Raw genomic sequence first — 6,683 nt, 5'->3', positions numbered from 1 at the left:
AGCATCTCTTGCACGCCCCTGTCGTTTTTTAAATAATTCTGCACCACCAAATTCAATGTATGTCCAAAACATGGGACGTGCTGGAATTTGCCCAGATGTAATGCACGCACAATATTGCAGGCGTTGTCCGATGTCACAAATCCCCAGGAGAGTCCAATTGGGGTAAGCCATTCTGCGATGATCTTCCTCAGTTTCCGTAAGAGGTTGTCAGCTGTGTGCCTCTTCTGGAAAGCAGTGATACAAAGCGTAGCCTGCCTAGGAACGAGTTGGCGTTTGCGAGATGCTGCTACTGGTGCCGCCGCTGCTGTTCTTGCTGCGGGAGGCAATACATCTACCCAGTGGGCTGTCACAGTCATATAGTTCTGATTCTGCCCTGCTCCACTTGTCCACATGTCCGTGGTTAAGTGGACATTGGGTACAACTGCATTTTTTAGGACACTGGTGAGTCTTTTTCTGAGGTCTGTGTACATTTTCGGTATCGCCTGCCTATAGAAATGGAACCTAGATGGTATTTGGTACCGGGGACACAGTACCTCAATCAAGTCTCTAGTTGGCTCTGAATTAACGGTGGATACCGGAACCACGTTTCTCACCGCCCAGGCTGCCAAGGCCTGAGTTATCTGCTTTGCAGCAGGATGACTGCTGTGATATTTCATCTTCCTCGCAAAGGACTGTTGGACAGTCAATTGCTTACTAGAAGTAGTACAAGTGGTCTTCCGACTTCCCCTCTGGAATGACGATCGACTCCCAGCAGCTACAATAGCATTGCCAGCAGCAGTAGGCGTTACACTCAAGGATGCATTGGAGGAATCTCAGGCAGGAGAGGACTCGTCAGACTTGACAGTGACATGGCCTGCAGGACTATTGGCTTTCCTGGGTAAGGAGGAAATTGACACTGAGGGAGTTGGTGGTGTGGTTTGTAGGAGCTTGGTTACAAGAGGAAGGGATTTAGTGGTCAGTGGACTGCTTCCGCTGTTATCCAAAGTTTTTGAACTTGTCACTGACTTATGATGAATGCGCTGCAGGTGACGTATAAGGGAGGATGTTCCGAGGTGGTTAACGTCCTTACCCCTACTTATTACAGCTTGACAAAGGCAACACACGGCTTGACACCTGTTGTCTGCATTTGTGTTGAAATAATTCCACACCGAAGAGCTGATTTTTTTTTGTATTTTGACCAGGCATGTCAATGGCCATATTCGTCCCATGGACAACAGGTGTCTCCACGGGTGCCTGACTTAAACAAACCACCTCACCATCAGAATCTTCCTTGTCAATTTCCTCCCCAGCACCAGCAACACCCATATCCTCATCCTGGTGTACTTCAACAGTGACATCTTCAATTTGACTATCAGGAACTGGACTGCGGGTGCTCCTTCCAGCACTTGCAGGGGGCGTGCAAATGGTGGAAGGCGCAAGCTCTTCCCGTCCAGTGTTGGGTAGGTCAGGCATCGCAACCGACACAATTGGACTCTCCTTGGGTATTTGTGATTTAGAAGAACGCACAGTTCTTTGCTGTGCTTTTGCCAGCTTAAGTCTTTTCATTTTTCTAGCGAGAGGATGAGTGCTTCCATCCTCATGTGAAGCTGAACCACTAGCCATGAACATAGGCCAGGGCCTCAGCCGTCCCTTGCCACTCCGTGTCGTAAATGGCATATTGGCAAGTTTACGCTTCTCCTCAGACGCTTTTAATTTTGATTTTTGGGTCATTTTACTGAACTTTTGTTTTTTGGATTTTACATGCTCTCTACTATGACATTGGGCATCGGCCTTGGCAGACGACGTTGATGGCATTTCATCGTCTCGGCCATGACTAGTGGCTGCAGCTTCAGCACGAGGTGGAAGTGGATCTTGATCTTTCCCTATTTTAACCTCCACATTTTTGTTCTCCATTTTTTAATGTGTGGAATTATATGCCAGTAACTATCAATAGCAATGGCCTACTACTATATATACTGCGCACAACTGAAATGCACCACAGGTATGGATGGATAGTATACTTGATGACACAGAGGTAGGTAGAGCAGTGGCCTTCCGTACCGTACTGCTATATATAGTATACTGGTGGTCACTGTGTCAGCAAACTGCAAAACTAAAATGCACCACAGGTATAGAATGTAGATGGATAGTATACTTAATGATGACACAGAGGTAGGTACAGCAGTGGCCTTCCGTACCGTACTGCTATATATAGTATACTGGTGGTCACTGTGTCAGCAAACTGCAAAACTAAAATGCACCACAGGTATAGAATGTAGATGGATAGTATACTTAATGACGACACAGAGGTAGGTACAGCAGTGGCCTTCCATACCGTACTGCTATATATAGTATACTGGTGGTCACTGTGTCAGCAAACTGCAAAACTAAAATGCACCACAGGTATAGAATGTAGATGGATAGTATACTTAATGTCGACACAGAGGTAGGTACAGCAGTGGCCTTCCGTACCGTACTGCTATATATAGTATACTGGTGGTCACTGTGTCAGCAAACTGCAAAACTAAAATGCACCACAGGTATAGAATGTAGATGGATAGTATACTTAAAGACGACACAGAGGTAGGTACAGCAGTGGCCTTCCGTACCGTACTGCTATATATAGTATACTGGTGGTCACTGTGTCAGCAAACTGCAAAACTAAAATGCACCACAGGTATAGAATGTAGATGGATAGTATACTTAATGACGACACAGAGGTAGGTACAGCAGTGGCCTTCCGTATCGTACTGCTATATATAGTATACTGGTGGTCACTGTGTCAGCAAACTGCAAAACTAAAATGCACCACAGGTATAGAATGTAGATGGATAGTATACTTAATGACGACACAGAGGTAGGTACAGCAGTGGCCTTCCGTACCGTACTGCTATATATAGTATACTGGTGGTCACTGTGTCAGCAAACTGCAAAACTAAAATGCACCACAGGAATAGAATGTAGATGGATAGTATACTTAATGACGACACAGAGGTAGGTACAGCAGTGGCCTTCCATACCGTACTGCTATATATACTGGTGGTCACTGTGTCAGCAAACTGCACAACTGAAATGCACCACAGGTATAGAATCTAGAGATGAGCGCCGGAAATTTTTCGGGTTTTGTGTTTTGGTTTTGGGTTCGGTTCCGCGGCCGTGTTTTGGGTTCGACCGCGTTTTGGCAAAACCTAACCGAATTTTTTTTGTCGGATTCGGGTGTGTTTTGGATTCGGGTGTTTTTTTCCAAAAAACCTAAAAAACAGCTTAAATCATAGAATTTGGGGGTCATTTTGATCCCAAAGTATTATTAACCTCAAAAACCATCATTTCCACTCATTTTCAGTCTATTCTGAATACCTCACACCTCACAATATTATTTTTAGTCCTAAAATTTGCACCGGGGTCGCTGGATGACTAAGCTAAGCGACCCTAGTGGCCGACACAAACACCTGGCCCATCTAGGAGTGGCACTGCAGTGTCACGCAGGATGTCCCTTCCAAAAAAACCTCCCCAAACAGCACATGACGCAAAGAAAAAAAGAGGCGCAATGAGGTAGCTGTGTGAGTAAGATAAGCGACCCTAGTGGCTGACACAAACACCGGGCCCATCTAGGAGTGGCACTGCAGTGTCACGCAGGATGTCCCTTCCAAAAAACCCTCCCCAAACAGCACATGACGCAAAGAAAAAAAGAGGCGCAATGAGGTAGCTGTGTGAGTAAGATAAGCGACCCTAGTGGCCGACACAAACACCGGGCCCATCTAGGAGTGGCACTGCAGTGTCACGCAGGATGTCCCTTCCAAAAAACCCTCCCCAAACAGCACATGACGCAAAGAAAAAAAGAGGCGCAATGAGGTAGCTGTGTGAGTAAGATAAGCGACCCTAGTGGCCGACACAAACACCGGGCCCATCTAGGAGTGGCACTGCAGTGTCACGCAGGATGTCCCTTCCAAAAAACCCTCCCCAAACAGCACATGACGCATAGAAAAAAAGAGGCGCAATGAGGTAGCTGTGTGAGTAAGATAAGCGACCCTAGTGGCCGACACAAACACCGGGCCCATCTAGGAGTGGCACTGCAGTGTCACGCAGGATGTCCCTTCCAAAAAACCCTCCCCAAACAGCACATGACGCAAAGAAAAAAAGAGGCGCAATGAGGTAGCTGTGTGAGTAAGATAAGCGACCCTAGTGGCCGACACAAACACCGGGCCCATCTAGGAGTGGCACTGCAGTGTCACGCAGGATGGCCCTTCCAAAAAACCCTCCCCAAACAGCACATGATGCAAAGAAAAAAAGAGGCGCAATGAGGTAGCTGTGTGAGTAAGATAAGCGACCCTAGTGGCCGACACAAACACCGGGCCCATCTAGGAGTGGCACTGCAGTGTCACGCAGGATGGCCCTTCCAAAAAACCCTCCCCAAACAGCACATGACGCAAAGAAAAAAAGAGGCGCAATGAGGTAGCTGTGTGAGTAAGATAAGCGACCCTAGCGGCCGACACAAACACCGTGCCCATCTAGGAGTGGCACTGCAGTGTCACGCAGGATGGCCCTTCCAAAAAACCCTCCCCAAACAGCACATGACGCAAAGAAAAAAAGAGGCGCAATGAGGTAGCTGTGTGAGTAAGATAAGCGACCCTAGTGGCCGACACAAACACCGTGCCCATCTAGGAGTGGCACTGCAGTGTCACGCAGGATGGCCCTTCCAAAAAACACTCCCCAAACAGCACATGATGCAAAGAAAAAAAGAGGCGCAATGAGGTAGCTGTGTGAGTAAGATAAGCGACCCTAGTGGCCGACACAAACACCGGGCCCATCTAGGAGTGGCACTGCAGTGTCACGCAGGATGGCCCTTCCAAAAAACACTCCCCAAACAGCACATGACGCAAAGAAAAAAAGAGGCGCAATGAGGTAGCTGTGTGAGTAAGATAAGCGACCCTAGTGGCCGACACAAACACCGTGCCCATCTAGGAGTGGCACTGCAGTGTCACGCAGGATGGCCCTTCCAAAAAACCCTCCCCAAACAGCACATGACGCAAAGAAAAAAAGAGGCGCAATGAGTTAGCTGTGTGAGTAAGATAAGCGACCCTAGTGGCCGACACAAACACCGGGCCCATCTAGGAGTGGCACTGCAGTGTCACGCAGGATGGCCCTTCCAAAAAACATTCCACAAACAGCACATGACGCAAAGAAAAATTAAAGAAAAAAGAGGTGCAAGATGGAATTGTCCTTGGGCCCTCCCACCCACCCTTATGTTGTATAAACAGGACATGCACACTTTAACCAACCCATCATTTCAGTGACAGGGTCTGCCACACGACTGTGACTGAAATGACGGGTTGGTTTGGACCCCCACCAAAAAAGAAGCAATTAATCTCTCCTTGCACAAACTGGCTCTACAGAGGCAAGATGTCCACCTCATCATCATCCTCCGATATATCACCGTGTACATCCCCCTCCTCACAGATTATCAATTCGTCCCCACTGGAATCCACCATCTCAGCTCCCTGTGTACTTTGTGGAGGCAATTGCTGCTGGTCAATGTCTCCACGGAGGAATTGATTATAATTCATTTTAATGAACATCATCTTCTCCACATTTTCTGGATGTAACCTCGTACGCCGATTGCTGACAAGGTGAGCGGCGGCACTAAACACTCTTTCGGAGTACACACTTGTGGGAGGGCAACTTAGGTAGAATAAAGCCAGTTTGTGCAAGGGCCTCCAAATTGCCTCTTTTTCCTGCCAGTATAAGTACGGACTGTGTGACGTGCCTACTTGGATGCGGCCACTCATATAATCCTCCACCATTCTTTCAATGGGGAGAGAATCATATGCAGTGACAGTAGACGACATGTCCGTAATCGTTGTCAGGTCCTTCAGTCCGGACCAGATGTCAGCATCAGCAGTCGCCCTGACTGCCCTGCATCACCGCCAGCGGGTGGGCTCGGAATTCTGAGCCTTTTCCTCGCACCCCCAGTTGCGGGAGAATGTGAAGGAGGAGATGTTGACAGGTCGCGTTCCGCTTGACTTGACAATTTTGTCACCAGCAGGTCTTTGAACCCCAGCAGACTTGTGTCTGCCGGAAAGAGAGATCCAAGGTAGGCTTTAAATCTAGGATCGAGCACGGTGGCCAAAATGTAGTGCTCTCATTTCAACAGATTGACCACCCGTGAATCCTTGTTAAGCGAATTAAGGGCTCCATCCACAAGTCCCACATGCCTAGCGGAATCGCTCCGTGTTAGCTCCTCCTTCAATGTCTCCAGCTTCTTCTGCAAAAGCCTGATGAGGGGAATGACCTGACTCAGGCTGGCAGTGTCTGAACTGACTTCACGTTTGGCAAGTTCAAAGGGCATCAGAACCTTGCACAACGTTGAAATCATTCTCCACTGCGCTTGAGACAGATGCATTCCACCTCCTATATCGTGCTCAATTGTATAGGCTTGAATGGCCTTTTGCTGCTCCTCCAACCTCTGAAGCATATAGAGGGTTGAATTCCACCTCGTTACCACTTCTTGCTTCAGATGATGGCAGGGCAGGTTCAGTAGTTTTTGGTGGTGCTCCAGTCTTCTGTACGCGGTGGCTGAATGCCGAAAGTGTCCCGCAATTCTTCTGGCCACCGACAGCATCTCTTGCACGCCCCTGTCGTTTTTTTAAAAATTCTGCACCACCAAATTCAAGGTATGTGCAAAACATGGGACGTGCTGGAATTTG

This window comes from Pseudophryne corroboree, chromosome 12 (assembly GCF_028390025.1).
Source record: "Pseudophryne corroboree isolate aPseCor3 chromosome 12, aPseCor3.hap2, whole genome shotgun sequence".
Taxonomy (NCBI): Eukaryota; Metazoa; Chordata; class Amphibia; order Anura; family Myobatrachidae; genus Pseudophryne; species Pseudophryne corroboree.
Note: the sequence above shows the minus strand (reverse complement) of the source record.